Source organism: Caretta caretta, chromosome 1 (assembly GCF_965140235.1).
Source record: "Caretta caretta isolate rCarCar2 chromosome 1, rCarCar1.hap1, whole genome shotgun sequence".
Lineage (NCBI taxonomy): Eukaryota > Metazoa > Chordata > Testudines > Cheloniidae > Caretta > Caretta caretta.
In genome coordinates this window covers 209,821,103-209,841,055 of record NC_134206.1, presented here as the reverse complement: position 1 = coordinate 209,841,055, position 19,953 = coordinate 209,821,103, and positions in this window count along the sequence as shown.

The window sequence follows — 19,953 nt, the reverse complement described above, 5'->3', positions numbered from 1 at the left end:
AACTGAGATAAATCCAGACTGGACCAATATACATTTCAGCTGAAATCATCACCAGTGTCCTTTGCCATTGTTCTTAAGTTGCACACGCTCAGTAAACACACCTACCTTTAGGATGTACATTGTCTAGCAAACTCACCAAACTTCAGGGTTTTTAAGCGTTCAGCCATCACCATTACAAACAGATTAAAAAGGGCCAATGCTACTATATTTGTTTTTTTCAAGTAGAAAATAAAGACACCCTTGGTTTTAGATTCTGGCCGATAGGAGACTGAGTATTTAACACTTGCTTCCCAAAGTTTTCCTGCTCACTTGTGACCGACTCAAGCTAAAATAATAATGGCTTTCTCTCTTTTAAGTAGTGTTTGCCCTGTTTCTAGGATAGTGAGGAAAATAAAATAAGAAACATGTACTCCTGCAATTCAGCATTCAGGCCAAAGCACTATTGACCTTCAGGTCTGCCTTTTTGCATGATTTTTGCCAGCTGGTTATTTGCAGTTGATTATTTTTATGCAAGTGCACAGTCTGAAGTTTAGAGAGACAAAGTGGGTGAGGTGATATTGGACCAGCTTCTGTTGGTGAGAGAAGCATATTATCTTGTGAGTCCAAGCAAAAACTTCCTGTGTAAACGTGTGCAAGTTTCTACAGCAATCACAATGTTTATTAGCCCAGGTTGGTTATACTGTTTAATTTTATAGCAAGCATAACTATGGCTCATGCTGTCATCTCACTCTAGCATCCAGTAATGGCAGGCTGGGATTGGGACTTTGGAAGAATTTGATGGGGAGCCTGGCTTGACATAATTCTGAGTGATGTAAACCAGATGGCAAAACTATTAAGTCAGCAGTGATTCTTCTTATCAGATTTGTTTCTTGGGCATATGCCCCAGGTTTTGCAGAAAAACACTTTCCCCTCCTATACTGTTCATGGAGGAAAGTCCTCTCAAATATCTACCCTTTTATTATAGGTTCAGATGAAAGCAAGTCTTAAACTTAATGCTGCCTAACACTTCCGATTATAAGGTCCAGTTTCAGTTGACTATCACTTTGTCAGATTTTAATTATTCAGGATGAGTTTTTCTATGCTCGCTCTCTGTGTTGGGCTGAATATTTTGGAAAGTTGCAGCAAAAGTGCTTCAGTAGTTTCCAGGAATGACACTTCCCATGCTAAATTCTTACAACTGTTCCATTGATAAGCTCATGCAGCTCTATGCTTGAAGAAGGGGATTATTCCTGGGGTCATGGAGGTGCCTTTTGCTGTCTTTGTGAAAATCCACCCAGATTTGACCAAGTCATAAGCCCCTGAAAATCCCTGTTTGCACATATTCAGAAGACCTTGTTATCAGTCTGGTAGATAATTTCTCTGAAGATTCTGTCTGCACTGAGTATGATCCACCCTAGGGCTGCAGGAGCTGCAGGAACTGAACAGAACTTTCCCTGCAGTTTCTGCTCCGTGCAGCCAGGAGTCATTGTGGTGCAGGGATACTGTCTCTTCTGTGCTCTCAATGCCCCACAAAAGATGCTCAGGAAGTACAGAGGAGAAGGAGGAAGCACAATGATTTAACTGCACATTGGGAACCACTGAACTAGAGAGGACAGAGATTATCCTTCTCTCCATGGATAGATGCAGCATTGCTCATCTAAAACTACAGTTAGCCTAATAACTGTGAAAGTAAAAGCCAGACTAGTAAAATACAATGTCTTGCACTTGGGTGGGAGGTAGGGTGTACATGCATGGTGGGATTTTGGAGATGTGAGACAGAGGAGGGATGCTCAGAGGGCAGCCACCTCATCTGTATTAGACAAGTGAGGTATACACTGCTTTGTGTAGATCAGAGCCATCTCCCTCATTGATTGTTGACAGCATAGTATCTGAGTATGCTGAGGTCATACATTATGCCCCCAGCAGTGAATGGAGAAAGCCACTCTGACCTGCAAAACACAGTGAAAGCTATAACAAGTGGTGCCCATGAGCTGCATCACCACATTAAAAACTATTCCATGAACAGATACACAGATTGTCTGACTTGCCTCACAGACTCCCAGTAAACTGCCAATGTGGCCTTCATTTGGGCAGAGCTCTGGTACTCCATGTCCAAGGACTGAGTTATTTCAGTGTCATCAGCAAGTGGAAATGGTTGCCAGCAATTTTTCACATTTTAATTCGATTCTGTCTTTTCTTCTGACAAACTAAGAAAGTTCCCAGGCTGTCCCGGCAAAATTAGGGACCACAGAGAGTAGTTTCTGAAACACAAATATTAATTACTAGAGGAAAACATCTCCTTCTTGTGGTAAATTCTGTGAGACTGGTTTGGACTAAGAGCATTAACTACTTTTAAGCCACTAGCAGTAGATAGTAGAAGGATCATCATCCAACTCATCTGTGGACCCATCAAAGGTCTCCCCATTCAGCCTCTCTCTAGCAAAAAAAGCCCTAGTCTGTTTTTCACCATGGCATTTCGGCAATGGAGGAAACTCACAAAAACCCTGACCACAGCAGTATGCCTCCAATCAACCAGCCATAGCATATATTAGAAGGTGCAGAACTGAACTGTCCTTTCTCTGAATAAACTTGCAGTTCTCTCTTCTTTTGTTTATCAACTTTAGATATCAGGAAAAGTATAGTTTCACAAAATAGAGTTGCAAAAGAATTATTAACTCACATCTAGTTCTCCTGTGGACCAATGAAAGACTATTTCCAACAGCTTATTCTATAGGACTTCTTTCAGCCTACTTTTAAATGACTCCATAACTTCTTTTTTGAAAACCAGTCTGCATTCTAATCAATCTGACCATTTTCTTGCTATTCAGCCTACATTTTCTTTTGTTCAGTTTCAAATCATTACTACAAGTTATCCTCTCTGCAGTTCCAATCCTGGGCTCTCATAAGGCTGTACGATCACCTCTTGGTCTTAACCCCCTCTCTTCCCCTACAGTTCTAAGAAATACAGTGATAAACTAATTATTCTGCAATCCAAAATCAATCCTATAAAATAGGTGGGAAATGTGTACAGTTTCAGCACACATTGTCCCAGCACATTGATTTGTCCACACTGAAAGAATAGAAGGAAATTCTCTCTTATTTTAACTTGACTCTCTGGCTGACTCTCCACTTGGCTGACTCTCCATTTAAATGATTAAAGAACTTTAGCTGTTAGCATCCAGTGCAGTCAAAGTTTGAATCCTGTTTGCATTTCAAATGTGGTTTCGATTTACCCTGCACACCATTTATTTCTCATTGTTTTGAATTGAGGCAAAAGAAGGCTTGAAAAATCAAATCAGTCTTCCTTAATTAGGGGATACAGTTCCCTCTGGTGGATTCCCAAAGAGCAGGAACAAAACCAATTTCTCTGCAATTTCATATTGGGACTATTAAATATAGTGCAATTAATTCATCCATGAATTAAATCTCTAGGTTATGTCAGCTTTTCAGCTGTTCCTCATCACTTTTCCTTTATTACAGCATCCTAGTACTGTAGTGCCACTGTAGTTGAGATGTCAGGGGGGGAAAAGGCTCTTTTATTCTTATCCCTGATTTTTCAACTTCGTATTTATAGGTACATATGGGAACCACACAGTGTTATAGCTAGGGCTGTCAATTAATCACAGTTAACACAAAAAAAAATAGTTGTGATTAATCACACTTTTAATTGCACTATTAAACAATAGAATACCAATTGAAATGTATTAAATAGTTTTGGATGCTTTTCAACATTTTCAAATATATTGATTTCAGTTACAACACAGAAGACAAAGTGTACACTGCTCACTTTATATTATTATTTTTATTACAAATATTTGCACTGTAAAATGATAAAGAAATAGTGTTTTTCAATTCACCTTTTACAGGTACCATAATGCAATATCTTTATCATGAAAGTGCAACTTACAAATGTAGACTTTTTTTATTACATAACTGCACTCAAAAAACCAAAACAATGTAAAACTTGAGAGCCTACAAGTCCTACTTCTTGTTCAGCCAATCGCTGAGACAAACAAGTGTGTTTACATTTACAGGACATAATGCTGCCTGCTTCTTATTTACAATGTCACCTGAAAGTGAGAATAGGCATTTACATGGCACTTTTGTAGTCAGCATTGCAAGGAATTTACATGTCGGATAAGCTAAACATTTGTATGCCCCTTCATGCTTCGGCCACCATTCCAGAGGACATGCTTCCATGCTGATGACGCTCGTTTAAAAAAATATGTTAATTACATTTGTGACTAAACTCCTTGGGGAAGAATTGTATGTCTCCTGCTCTGTTTTACCTGCATTCTGCAATATATTTCATGTTACAGCAGTCTCGGATGATGACCCAGGACATGTTGTTTGTTTTAAGAACACGCGCACTTCATATTTGACAAAATGCAAAGAAGGTACCAATGTGAGATTTCTAAATATAGCTACAGCACTCGACCCAAGATTTAAGAATCTGAAGTACCTTCCAAAATCTGAGAGGGACGAGGTGTGGAGCATGCTTTCAGAAGTCTTAAAAGAGCAACACTCTGTTGTGGAAATTACAGAACCCGAACCACCAAAAAAAAAAATCAACCTTCTGCTGGTGGCATCTGACTCAGATGATGAAAATGAACATGCGTTGGTCCACACTGCTTCGGATCGTTATCGAGCAGAACCCGTCATCAGCATGGACGCATGTCCCCTGGAAGGGTGTTTGAAGCATGAAGGGACATATGAATCTTCAGAGCATCTGGCATGTAAATATCTTGCCATGCCGGCTACAACTGTGCCATGCAAACACCTGTTGTCACTTTCAGGTAACATTGTAAACAAGAAGCGGGCAGCATTATCTCCTGCAAATGTAAACAAACTTGTTTGTCTGAGCGATTGGCTGAACAAGAAGTAGGACGGAGTGGACATGCAGGGTCTAAAATTTTACATTGTTTTATTTTTGAGTGCAGTGATTTTTTGTACATAATTCTACATTTGTAAGTTCAACTTTCATGATAAAGATATTGCATTATGGTACTTGTAAGAGGTGAATTGAAAAACACTATTTCTTTATCATTTTACAGTGCAAATATTTGTAATCATATATAATATAAAATGAGCACTGTACTCTTTGTATTCTGTGTGATAATTGAAATCAATATATTTGAAAATGTAGAAAACATCCAAAATATTTAAATAAATGGAATTCTATTATTCTTTAACAGTGTGATTAATTGCATGATTAATTTTTTTAATCGCACGATTAATCACAATTAATTTTTTTAGTTACTTGGCAGCCCTAGTTATAGCCATAGGAATTATTTTATAGTTTCCTCAATCTCTGTAAAAATAGATACATTTTCCGAGCTTGTACCAGGAAGGCTGTTTCTTAGGACTTTGCACAGTAATGCAGATCTCTTCTCCTTATTTACCACATTGAAAGTTGTTGGACACCTGTATAAAGATGGTGTTATTTCTGTTGATGCATGACAGTCAGTGTGTCTTGTTAACTCTGTCATGGTTACTGGGCTCACTGCACCTCTGACCACTCCTGATCTTTTTGAGTGTGCTTCTGTTAGGTTTCAAGTCTCAACCTTTGTCAGGCATGAAGGAACCCAGTGATTTTGTAGCTTTCAGACCAGGTCTTGGGCTGCAGTCCCCAGGTGCTAACCATGGTTACCTAAACAGATCAGACTTATCTTCAGTACCTGCAGTTCTGTCCCTGGCAGGAGTAAGAGACAAATAGTTAATACAGTGAGCAAAGAGCCTTCCTAAAGCAAACCAAAGCATTATAGAGGAAACAGATCTTAATAAACCAGTCTACACACATGCCTACCTCTCCCTAAGGCTTACTGTTTCTTGGATCTGGGGAAGGCCCAGTTTCCTCTTCAGAGTCTGTCTCTGTGTCACCCAGTCCTCCTGGATAGCCCCGACAACTGAAGTCCCTTGAGGATTAATTCTCTCTAAGGTCTTATTCAATATTTAGACACAGCCACTAGGTGAACTGGTCAGACAACATGGATACAAGTCCTATCAGTACACAAATTCATAGGTTATAAGGCCAAAAGGGACCATTGTCAACATCTTGTCTGACCTTCTGTTCTTTGCCTGTGGCACACAATAGTTTAGTCTCCTGGGAGCTGTAATACTTTGGTCTAATTCCAGTTGTTGGGTTTAGTGTGTGGGTGGCTGAGTGGTGTTGTTGGTGGCCTGGGATATACAAGTTGCAATAAATGATCTGGAGGTCCCTTCTGGCCTTAAACTTTGGTTCTGTGACCCCCTGTATAACACAGGCCACAGGACTTCCCTGAATTAACTCCTGTTTGAAGTAGAACAGATCAGATGACACACAGATCTGTTTATCCTTCGCCACATATAACTATACCAATACACTAAAATGGCCCAGGGCTTGGACGAGCTCAGCTCATGAATAAAGAACCCCTAGTTGAAGCTGAACCCAGCCAAGATGGGAGCTCAAGTTGGTGGGCAGAGGAAAGCATGGTGAAGATTTTGCAGTCATAGTGGTGTCTTTTATAGTTGAAGGTATCCACCTTCATCTGGTCAGTTCAGCCCACAGTTTGGGAATGCTCCTGGATTCCTCTCTGAGGCATAGCATCATCCACAAGTGAGGCTTTCTATCTCTGATTGGCTAGGACAAAACATCTGATCATGGCAAATGATGACTTAGCTCCCATCTGGCATACAGCAATGTGATATACCTGGGTATGAAGTCCTCAGCCCTCAGAAAGCTCCAATTAGTATAGAATAGTGCAGCATGTCTCCTCAGCACAGCAACATAGGATTCTCTGAGCACATCAAACCTGTTCACTGATCCCTACAATGACTTCCCATAGAATGTCGAATCAAGTTCCAAGTCTCAGTCCTAATCATCAATGTACCCAAGGGAGTTGGCCCAGCATATCTAAAAGACTGCCTAAAATTCCAGGATGGAGACCATGGTCAACAACTTTGCTCCTCTAGCATAATGGAACTGTCTAACATCAGAGGAAAGCTTATCTGTGCAGTAGACAGAGCTTTCTTGGGAACTAGTCCAAGACTGTGGAATGAAGTTCCACAGGCACTAAGAGCCATCCCAAACCCCACCACCTTCTGCTCCAAGTGCAAGGTGCACTTCTTCAACTGTGCCTTCTCTAACACACATACCACAGAGCAGCATATGCATTTAAAAAAACCCTCAAAAACAAGCACCTACCAGATCAAGTCACTCCACTGCACACACAATTCTCCCCATGGGAGTGGATGAGAAAATGAACTACATGTGACAGATGCTAGTCATGTCACTTCATGTACTACTGTAAAGTGTTCAGATACTACAATGATGAAGGTTGTATAAGAACCTAGGTAGACTAGACGAGACTAGAATAGCCCCTACAGCTCAACCACACTGGAAAAAAAAACTAAACAAAACACCAACTTTGAGTTCCAAATAAATGCAAGTTCCTTTGAGAAATATGAAGGAAAAAACCCATCCCAGTCTCACAAAGGTTTAATATGGTCTGTAGTCTCATGGACACTCACAGAATGCCTGGTGGAGATACAACTTTCTGCTGTCCGGGCTAGAGTATCTGTCATCTCCCCGAAATCATGAGGTCTAAGTTGCCCAAATTTGTAGTCCAGGCCAAAAGGCCCTTGGGGAGGAAGGCATGGAAAAGGCTAGGCCCATGAAGTGTGAGGGGAGAATAACTGTAGGAAAAGGAGTGACTGGAGGATGGGGCCTAGTCAAGTCAAAAGTGGAGTGGTTTGGGGGAACCTCTTAATCTCGTGTCCCTGAACCTGTCCCTGTGGAGCTTTGTGTTTGGCTGGAAGATGGGTGTGGGCATCTGAAAAACCTGAATGTGAGTGTGTTTGATCCTAAATTCAGTTTAGGCTCAACGCTACATGAAGGTGATGTTGACTAGAACAGAGAGGAAAAGGAAGAATGGATCCTGTCTGTCCTGGCTGATTTGTACAGGTTCATGTAAAGTAGGGGATGTATTATTGTCCTGCATAAAAAATGTATATATTTGGTGTCTTTTTATTCATTCCAAATAGCAGAGAGACACTTTGCCAAGGAACTTGAGGGTCTCAATAAAGAATCAGCCTCCGTCTTTTCAGTTTCCGACTCTAGGTAGCTGCATGACACAAATACACAGGTAGTATTAGGCTATTCAGGCACTGAAATGCAGAAGTTGTAAGTAATATGCTCTCCTCTCATTTACAGTGACTTACACACCACAAGATCTAGAGCCAATATTTTTCCTTTTCTTATACAAATGAGGGACTGAACAACACATAATTTGTAAATTATGAACACACTACAGGAGCTGTTGCTGAGAGCAGAGGTCAAGTGTCCTTAAATTTAAATTCCTTCTGCTTGCATATTATAGCATGCAGCAGGGTGACACAGCAGAAGATCAGAATCTCAGCTCAACAAGAGTAAGTGAAGCAAGTAATATGTACAATCAGATTTTCATGAGCCATTATGTGCACTAAAGAGATACAATAAGTGATGGGACATAAACACTCTCCCCTACCTAATCCTCAAATTTAATCATGTTTGCGTCTGGCTTCAAAGGCAGAGCAGAGATGTGTTTTTAGTTAGGGATGGAGGCTACATCACAAAGGCGGAATGTCTATTAGTTAATGGATAGTATCATTTTTCATGCCTTTTAAAGTCATAAATATTTTAAATATCAAAGCATTTTTCTTTGGTGCATGTATCTATTTCTCTTAAGTGCATTCCACTGATGTCCTCGTTTTTCTCTTCTGCTCTACTTTGTTTACAAAAGATGAGACATGATGTGGTCTGATAACCACTTTCAAGCCCTCACCTGGGGAAGATGTTCCAGGCTACCCATGAGTCATGGTTGCCATGAATGATTTTACAAATCCCGTTATCTTTGGGGATGGGAGGTAATTTTATAAACCTCAGTTTCATAGTGATACTAAATTCGCAAGGATGATGGAAAATATGATTTATTTCAATGTACCTGCCTTGCTGCAGGGAATATGCATTAAGTCAAGAAAAATAACATAAGGCAGTAAAATTCTTACTGCAAAACTTGCCTATGGGTGCTTGGAATGGAGGCAAAAGCATAAAGACAGGGTCTGTGCTGGCACCAGCAGCTTCTGATAGCATCTGAAGTGCAGGGTAGAGCCTAATGGCACTATTTGTATCTGCTGAGTATGGAGAGTTGCTATTTGTTTCATCAGATGAGCTCTTCCCCATTTTACCTACCCATCATTTCATTTCCTTCTCTCCAGCAGTGGTTACAGCATGCTTCTCTGGGTGAGTTTTTGGAGTGTTTTGACAGTGAGGAGTACTATTTCATTGTCTCTGTTTGATTTGTTCCACTTTAGAGAAAGGGAGCTGAGAGATCCCATTATTTGAGTGCTTAGGTACTGCTTTGTCTTTGTTGACATGCACGAAAGAGAGAGAGTCCAACTGGGGAGGTTATAGCACAAGTGAGTCATATGGTGAAGTAGCTGAGATAGTGGGTATGAAGCTACCCATTAAGACAACTCTCCATAGGGGAGATAAGACAAAGGTATGTCAGAAGGCATCTCATCTTAGGCTCCTTTGGTAAAATCCCCTATATCCTACTGAGAAACACTCATGTAGCTACGTTGGAATGAATAATTCAGGTTTCTGTTGCATAAATTTTTGGTTGAGTGATGCCAGGTCTCATATGAATAAGACTAGTGTACTTCATGATTCATGAAGTGACCATGGGATCTGGTATGTCTTGCTGAGTCTTGGTTGCATGATGTTGATTCCAGTTGGGCATCAAAATGGTTGATCAATCTTAGGGAGAAGGTAGAGGTGGAGACGGCGGTGTAGTTGCAATAGTTTTATCCTACTTGCCGTACACAAGATGGCTAACCATGCAGATGAATCTACCTGAGCATCTGGCCATGACTTGTGCCACTACAGCAAGGTAAAAGTTCACTATTTTCATGGTGCTTAGCTCACTAGGTTCAACGCAGATTTCACAACTGAGTTTTTCGAGCTTTTTTAGAAGTCCTTATACATTAGTGGCATCTTGTGGAAGTGAAGGACTGTCTGGGACTCATAGTCTTCTGCAGGAATGGCCATAGGTTAAACCTCATCTTTATATGTGATGTAAGTTATTTGGGTCTCTAATAGTTATGTGGTCAGACCATCACTTGGTGTGTTTGGAACAGGGGCTATGATGTCGCCATCCATTGCAGAGCAGGTGCAGTACTTTATGGCCTTGGAGACTAATGATTCATATGGGTTTTTGTAGTCTCCTGACTGCTGCTGAGGCATATCTGACTGCTATTTTCAAGGTCTGATCAACTCACTGACATCTGTAGTCATGTGTTGGGTGCTTTAGATTAACTGACTCCTCTGGATTCTCTGGTTGTTGCTTTGTGCATTGTGCTTTAACAATGATCAGTCAGAGCTCAACAGCTGGGATCCAGATTGGACAGAAGATACCTACAACAATTAAATATCCCACTAAATGTTGTAAGCCCCACAAAAGGTATTAAAGGGATCTGGCCTGCAAACAATGCAGGGTGGTGGTGGTGGTGGAGAGGAATTCATTTGTCTACTGTGCAATTTCAGACAATTGAATTTAATTGGAGTTAATGAAGGAGATGCTGCCAATTGGGACCTGATCCAAAGCCCATTGAAATCAATGAAAAGATTCCCGTAGACTTCGATGGATTTTGGATCAGGCCCTTGATGGTTTTGACATGGAATGGTAGAGAACTTTCAGCTTCTGGAATTTCTTTCAAATGATATTGCAGTAAACAGGTTTAACATAGCGTCAATGTTCAAATAAAAGATGACAGAATGGAAAATGTCAAGATTTTCATGGTGACTTTAGGTGATCCAGGCTAAAATAGTCAAACATGGATGCCTACAATTAAGCCCCTAAATCCATGTTTGAACACCGAGATAAAAGAGGGTCATTTTCAGAGGTGCTGAACTTCTAGCAGGTCCTGCAGACGTCCATAGCAGTTGTGCAGGGTCAGTAACCTCTGACAAACAGCTCACTTATTTTGGTGCTTAAATATAGGTTAGTTTTAGGAGAACATGCTGAGAAAGGCTTCTGTAGTGAATACGCTTGTTTGTGCACAAATGCCTTCTATGCGTTAATATCTCCACTGATACAAAGAACAGCCATTCCCCAGATTTCTTACGAATATGTGAATGTTCATGGATATCAAACTACAGTCAAACTAACCAGCTGTTTGGAATTTGGATGAACATTTGTGAATGCTTTTTTGCAGTATTCAACCATTTCTAATATTTAGTTCATTTAATCATTTTTGTCAGTCTTTCTAGTTCCCTGATAACTTATGGTCCTCTTCTCAGAACACTTCCAACTTGTCAATACCTTTCTGATAACAAGGTGACCAGAACTGAACACAATGGGCAAGATTTTCAGCTGGTGTTAATTGGCATAGCTCCAGTGACTTCAAAGTCCCTTAGTCCTTCAGGTGTGGTCACACCAAGCATGTGCAGAGAGGGTTTATTATCTCCCTGCTCTGTGATGTGGTGCCTTTGTGTGCACAGCCTAAAACTGCAAAGACCTTTTTTGCTGACACATTGCAAACTCATGTCTAATTTGCTGTCCGCTATCAAAGTTAGGGCTCTTCCAGCACTACCTATTTCCAGGTTTCTCCCAGTGAATAATGTGTTTCAGATAATTTTCCCCATATGTATGAGTTTATATTTTTGCAAAGTAGAATTTCATTTTGTCACATTGTGCCCATGTTTCTGATCTCTCTGATCTCTTTGTATTATTTCTCTCTCCTTGGTGTATTTACAGTGTTATTACTGGATACGACCCTCCCATTTTAGTATTATCTGCAGACTTCATTAAGTTGCTGTTTACACTCTTTTCCAAATCATTAACGAAAATGTCAAATAAAGTCATCCTTAACACATGCAGCATCTCACCAGTCACCTTCTGCCAACTTAATACATTGATGTTTATCATTAATACACCTTCAGCCAGTTTTCAGTCCACTTGATAGTTTCTGTACATGACAATTTTAATTTACTTTAAAATGAAGGTTTCATGAAACACCTTCAAATGCCTTACTAAACTCTGAGACCCAGGGCTAGAGCTGCAGCTGAGCTATGCTTGGCATAGCTCAGAAAGGGAGTCATGCAAATGTGGCTTTAAACTGCTTTTATGTTCCCCCAAATCTGGGGCTGTCTGACTGATATACAGTCCCTGATATAAATAAAAGCAGCTTCAGGGCTGTTGTAACTAATCTTGCTGTCAGTGGTCTGGAGGGGTACAGCTACACTGCAAAAAAAAAAAAAAAAAACCCCACAACAGTGAGTCTCTGGGCCATGTCAGCTGACTCAGGCTTGAGCTATAGGGCTAAAAAAATAGAAGTGTAGATCTTCCTGTCGGGCTGGAGCCCCGGCTCTGAGACCCTCTCCCCTCAGCAGTTTTCAGAGCCCAGGCTCCAGCCCGAGTGGGAACATCGGCAGTGCTCTTTTTAGCCCCACAGAGCAAGCCACGCAGGCCCAAGTCAGTTGATCCGGGCTCTGAGACTTGCTGCTGTGGGGTTTTTTTTGTTTGTTTGTTTGCAGTGAACACATACTGCAAGGACTGGCCTGGCAGCTGGATACCATGGAAGCCCCTGGTGACATCCCCAGTCCACATGCCTCTACACAGGAGGCTAGGAGAGAGGCCAGTGTAGGAAGTGCTATTATGGCTCGGCTCTGTGTCATCCAAGGATTGCCTATGCAGGGTGAATCCTTAAGGGGCCATTTAAAATGGATTTAAGACTCCTTCAGGGCCAAGGATCTAGCCCCAGAAGAGTTTGAGGACATCTTCCAGGCAATAGGGAAGTTCTCAACAGTGTACAGAATTGAGCTGAAAAAGCCCAACTGCCCCACAATTAACAACCCTAGGAAAGTTCCTCTCACCCTAAGGCAGAGGCCACAGGAGGAGCTGGATGGGCCGATTGCCCTGAAAAACCACCATACGAGTAGAAGAACCAACAGAAAGGGTACACCCATTGGACATTGTAGAAAACAAAAGGTGGACTCCTTTGCTTACATATAGACCCCGAAGAATTAAATTAATATGTTAAAAAGGAACATTTCCTACTGCCTACATGGAGAGAAATTTAGGGGAGTTGGCTGAAGCCAACTATTTGTCTAGGCTGGTTGCATCAGCAGGGTTCTGGCAGGTGCCCTTAGAAAAACAGAACATGTGTGTGCACATTCAACACCCCTTGGGAGCCACCGTTTCCACAGAGTGCCGCTGGGGTTTTGTTGAAGTGTGTCACCAGACAATACACCACACTTTTGATGGTACAGAGGGTGCTAAGGGTGCCCCAGATTAAATTTGATCTGAGGAAAGACATTGAAAGAGCATGACCAGAGACTCCAGGAAGGTTTGGAAAGAGCCAGAGCTGCTGGGCTAAAGTAACACAAACAAAATGAAAATTCTGTGTAACAGAAATAGCCTACCTGGGAGAGAAGTGAACACAGCAAGGCATACAGGGAAAGACAATAACCAACACGCTTGTCCTAACAGACTAGGAAGAGGTGTGACAGATATTGAAATCCCATAAAATATCTTTGGGGACCATATTGTGTTAAGTTTATGTATCACTGTCGGCCAGGGATTGTAACTCAAGGAGGGAGGGCTACCCCAACTCCTCCAGGAAACAAAAACAGTGGTGGGTGATTAAGATGAATCACTTAGTTATAGGCACCTCTCTGGAGGTGCCATTTCCCTGGGGAGGCTTGCATATATTGGTTCAGCCTGGGTTTTCCAGAGACCAACAGACAAAAGGCTGGGTTTAAACTGCCTCGGGGTCTTCTGACTGATCCAGCAAATGGACAGGACCTTCTTTCCAAGGACCCCAACCCTTGCTGAAGGGTTGGAGAGACTGTGGCCTGCAGGGACTCATAGGATGGATGGGGTGACCTCTGGCAAGTTTTTAGCACGTGTATAGGAACTTTTATTGTTTTGCATGTTTTCTCTGTCATGTTTTTACCTTGCAAATAGAGGTGCCTGTTTAGAAAGAGCTGGGTGGTAACTTGTAACTGCTGGCAAAACACAGTTTGCAGCCCTCTGAGAGAAAGCAAAGACCAGGCATGGGCCTTTACGCAGCCTGGCTTGCTGGGGATATCACAGTGTATGCAACCTTAAAACCCTGGTCAGGAGGGAGAGGTTTCAGGGTAACTGCACCTGTATCCCCCTTCTCCTTGGTCCCTCCAGGGCACCCACTTAAGTGCATCTCTGCCTAAGAGAAGTGACAGCTGGGAGTTGGAAACCTTAAGTGGGTGCCCTGGAGGGACCAAGGAGAAGGGGGATACAGGTGCAGTTACCCTGAAACTATGACAAGGGGTACAAAGAGCCCTTGGAATGGTGAACTATGGGTGGGACATTTGAGCCTCGTCTAGCTTCCTGAACCAGCAACCTGACAGTGCTACTGCGCAAAGATGTCCAATGAACATGGGATAAAAATCTTAATAAAGAGTGTGAGAAAAAGAAAGAGTTAATTAAAGAGGCCCCAGTCCTGGGGTACTATGACTGCGAGCACAAAATAAGTTGCCCACAGATTCCTCCAAGGAATGTATTGGCATAGTCTTCCTCCATCAAAATTGGAGACTAGAGGCGTATAGGTCACAGGTGCTAACAAAAACTGAGTGTCAAAAATGCTCCAATAGAGGAGGCTTTGGCTTCAAACCAAGGGTGTAAAAAGCTTCCCATCTTCATTTAGTTGTGTGAGCTGAAACTGGCCATAAACCACTTATTGCCGTTGCCAAAAGAGGCTTTCCCCTCCCACCCTGGGAGAATATAGAGATTATTTTTTCAGCTAAAAATGTGTGATTTACAAATTGAGTACAAACCAGGGAGAGGTTTGGTGTTTGCAGACATACGCTAGAGCGTTTCACAAAAGTGCAGTCGAGAAAAGTTCCGAGCTAGATTTTGTACATGCCAATCTGATAAAAGCTCCTGTTCAGTCTCAGGTGATGTGGACTGTGATTGGCAGAGCTGTTGCTCAGGAAGAGACCTGCCAAATGTAATTAAGGTTATTATCTTAGCACAGGGTGGCCAGACTTGGATATTCCTAGCTCCTATTATCATTTTAAGGGAAAACTCTTGATACTAGATGGGATTTTGTTTAAAGGCACCAGAATGATGATTCCTAAGGTGTTAAAGAAAAATATGTTTAAAAAGATGCATGAAGGCCATTTAGGGACAGAAAAATCTAAGGGGAAAGGCCTTATTTTATACTGGCCTCAAATGAACAGCAACTTTGAGAAAGCTGTCAAGGTTTGTTGCCTATGCTAAAAATACGGACTAAGTCAAGCGAAAGAGCCTATGTTGGTGGCACAGGGAAAATTGGCTCCCTGGACCAAAATTGGCTCAAAAACTATATACTTCCCCTGGACTATTATTCTCACTTCCCTAATACAGCCTTACTAGAAGATACTGCAGGTAAACAGGTGATTGTGCATATCAAATCTATTTTTGCTAGACAGGGGTGAAAATAACTTCAGTGACTTACTGGTATGCAGGGCAGCCGGGGTCCTAGGCAAGGTGGGAGCTTTGGGCCCCCGGAAGGGGCGGGGCCTTGGACGGAAGGGGTGAGGCCAAAATGCCCCAGCCAGCCTTTTAGCACTGCCCGGCCCACGCCACCCGGGGTGAGTTAAAGGGCCGAGGTGACAGTAGCGTCGGCCGGGAGCCCCGGGGTCCTTTAAATCGCTGCCAGAGCCCCAGCGTAGAAGTGGCATTGGCCGGGATCCTCAGGGCTCTGGTGGTGATTTAAAGGCCCTGGGGCTCTGGCCGCTGGCATGGTAGTGGCGTCATCAGCAGGGAGCCCCGGGACCTTTAAATCACTGTAGGGAGCCCGGGGCCCTTTTTTTGTTCAAAAGTAAGAATGCCTTCACTGTTGGAAACTGATGACAGTCCTTGGGGACTTGCCAATGTATAAAAAGGCAGATAAGAGAAAACAACCACACCAAGATCATTTTGGATCCTGGGGTTTGCCACCATTTCATGAAAATGAGGCTGTGCATCTCTGTGGCAGGAGACAATGGCCACAAACAGCAGTGGTGTCACAAGAGGTTATTTCCTCCCCTCCCCCCTCAGTGACCGAAGATGAGGGCGGGGTGCTTAAGATTGTGCCATCAATGCACACTCAAACATAGAACTAGTCAGAAACCTGAATTTCTGTTCTGTGGGAAATATCAACTGTAATATAGTAGCTGCCATCCCAGTGCCCCCCTCCCCCTGTGGTCAGAGGTCAGTCTGTGATATTCTGGCTCTCTTTTCCCCCTCTTCATTGGGCACTAAAGATCCTCAGTGTATAAATGGTTAATCAAAGTGCCTTCATTCTCCGCCATATATGACATGGAAGGGTTTCTCCCTAGCTTAACAAGCACTCACTGCCATGCCCAGTCTTCTTTAAATAGGTTTATTTGTCCAAACATAAGTTCCTCAGCTCACCCTTTGTCTTAAGGTTTCATGGCCTCCCCTCCCAAGGGTGATTGGTAATCCTGCTTTTTTGCAGCTTCCCAATCCCAGCCAGCTCCCTTCTCACAGTCAGTTCTCATTCAGCCAGATCAGCTCTCAGACAGCTCTTCTACCTTTCCGGAACACCGGCCCAGGGCATAGGCACTGACTCTGTGGGTGCTCCGGGGCTGGAGCACCGATGAGGAAAAATTGGTGCAAGATCCCCGCCCCACCTCACCTCCACCTCCACCTCCTCCCCTGAGCACACTGCGTCCCCACTTCTCCTCCCAGCGCTTGCTACTGCAAAACAGCTGTTTTGTGGCGTAACAAGCTCTGGGAGGGAGGGGGGAGGAGCGGGAACACAGCACACTCAGGGGAGGAGGCGGGGAAGGGGTTGGAATAGGAGCAGGGAATTGGGGAAGGGGTTGGAATAGGAGCAGGGAGGGGGCAGAGTTGGGACGGGGACTTTGGGGAAGGGGTTGGAATGGGGGAGGGGCAGGGGTGGAGTTGGGGTGGGGCTGGGGACAGAGGGGGGTCGAGCACCCACCGGCGCCAGCAGAAGTTGGCGCCTATGGCTCAGGGGTACCTCCTTGGGCACCTGGCCCCTTGTTTCAGGGACCCATCACTGGAGTTAGCACCACTCCTGTCCCCAGGCACAGCTTGTCCCAATCACTGCTCCGCTTCCTGCCCTGTGACAGGCCTTTATAGTCCCAGATGTAGCCCTGCTCCCTTTAATTGGCTCAACTGGGCCCACCTGCTCTGACACAGGGGAACTGGGCCTGATCTACTCACAAGGACCAGCTACTCTGTGACATCAACATTTTAAAAAAATTGCCTAGAATTGGAACAAAACCCCAAAATTTCAAAATGTCTTATGCAATGAGGGTGGGGGGCAAATGTTTGGCATAGTCAAAACATTTCACTTGGATGATGTTAAATCATGTAGTTTCAGTGAGGTAACAAACATGTCATTTTGACATTATCATTTTGATACATTTGTTTAGACTTTAAAAATATTAAATATAATATATAAACTATTGAATTAATATGTCTGAACAGAATGATCACATCAAAAAATTACCATATTGAAATGAAATGAGAAAGTTAAAATGATTTAGACATTGTCCCATCAAAAACTTCATCAAAATTGATGTGTTTCCATTTCAACCAAACTGCATTTTTAGTAAGAAAACTGTGTTTTTTTTCAAAAGTAGAGTTCCAGCTCTACATATACATGTATAAAATTAAATACAAAAAGTATGTGAGAAGAATGTTATTTAGGCTGCACGCAAGCACTTGAAAGTTAGGAAATACCTGATTAGAGGTTGCTTGTGTATCTTTTGCTTTGTCTCCTATGCACTGAATGAGGTAGGGATCCTATGGTAAATTGGTATGTAACCATGTGACTGTACCGTAGTGCATATGTACAAGGGGGCAGAGCTAAGGTTGAATGGGCAAACTTAAATCTAGCATTTATCAACTTTCTCTGGGGGTTCCACAGGGTTCTGTCTTTGATTCCCTTCTCTTCTCCCTCCACATTTTATCTCTGAGCAGTCTCATCTACAAACACAATTTCAACTACCTTCTCTAGACTGATAACCCACAGATTTACCTCTCTGCTCCAAAGCTGTCTCCTTCTGTCCAAACTAAAATATTGGCCTGTCTCTCTGACATCTCATGGATGGCTAGCTGTCAAATCAAGCTAAATATGCCTAAAACAGAGCTCCAAGAGCCCCAAGTCCTCTCCCCTGCCTCCTTTCTCAGTTACAGTGGACAAGATCACCATCGTGTTTGTCACTTGCGCCTGTAACCAAGGCTTCATCTTCAATTCATGTGTGTCACAAGGTCTAGCTTTTGTGGGACCTTCATATTGATCTGTTGATGCTCCCCTCCGATGCCCAGGGCACCATCCTCCACAGCCCACTTGTAAAATTTTCAAATAAGCAACTTTGTGCTTTCTCCCCTGCTGCCCCACATGCTTGGGAAGTGCTCCCTGCAAAAATCTGCAAAGTTACTTCATTCCCCACCTTCAAATCCCTCCTCAAAACTCTCCTATGTCATGATATCCACACAAAACTTGACAACAGTTAGGCTGCTGATGTGCAGAGACCACGGACCTCATTGTTTACTTGTACTCCCCTAGCCTATGACTAGGGCCCCTAGGCACTATAATAATACTAATAGAGCTAATAATAATACCAACTTTCAATTCCTTGACTTCGCATCCTAAACAATGGTCTTTGAAAGTAGCTTTTGGTATGTATTTTCCTAGTTTTTTTTTTAAAAAGAGATACCGCAAAACCAAATTCTATTATGAGCAGCACAGATGTTTCAGTTAAACGAAAACAGTATTTCTCCCATCTCTTAGTTCATTTGAAACCCTGACAGACCTGAATCTAGGAGTTTGGTAGTCCTGCTCCAGCAGATGCCATCTAATCCAAACAGCCAGAGTGCATGTCTACACTGTAATCAAAGACATGATTGCAGCATGTGTAGACATACTTAAGAGGGCTTTGATCTATGTATCTCAAAGAACATTAGCAATGAAGGTGCAGCAGCAGGGGTGGCAACATGGGCTAGCCTCCTGAGTACATATTCAGGGTCCCAGGCAGGTTTATGAAGATTGTGGTACTGCCCAAGCTGCCACAGCTTCACTGTTATAGCTTTTCAAGCTAGCTAGATCAAACCTAGCTTGGGTATGTCTATACATGCTGCGCTCAGTGTAGACATACCCTCAGGCTCCTACTTGCTATCTCCATGTTGCCAATAACTTTTTATGTATTATGTCTTTTTTTTTTTACACTGGATGTTGTACTGCTCCTATTCCATGCAGCCTCCCCGCTACTCTGGTGACACATCTTCTCAGTTGCATCTCCTCTTCCAGACGTCCTCCACCTTCTGTGAACACGTTTCTCCCTGCCCTCACTCGATCTACCTTTTCTTCTCACTCTTCTGATGCTAAACCTTCATCAACCCTTGTACCACCTCTGTTTCTTCATCTGCCTCGTTTTCTTCCATGTCCCTGGTGAGAGTTTCCCAATCAAAGCCCACTGTTCATGCCCAGCATATCCACATTCTGTACCCTCTTCTGACATCACATCCATCCCACTAACAAACCTCACCCCCATTATCTTCCGTCCTCACTACCACTCCTTTGGCTCCTTCTGGAATGCCCACTCCATCTCTAAGAAACTCAACATGATCTCTTACTGACTTTTTTTACACACTCTGATGCTGCCTCTGCAACTGCACTCTCCCACAGAAGCCTCTCTGTCTCTCACAGCCAGTCCACTGGGCCCTTCAAAAAGGACAACAGTGGCTGTGTTAGTCTCCCACACTTTGTCCCCCTTCAGGCTTCATTTCACCAAGCTCTTCGTTCCCCTGTCCCTCCATGTCACTGTTATTTATTACCACCCAGAATCCTCCCTAATATCAGTCCCTGATTTTGACACCTTGCTCTCCCTCTTCTTATCCATTCAATCCCCCACCCTCAGTGACTTTAACATTTGATTGATGTCTATGACCGAGTGCT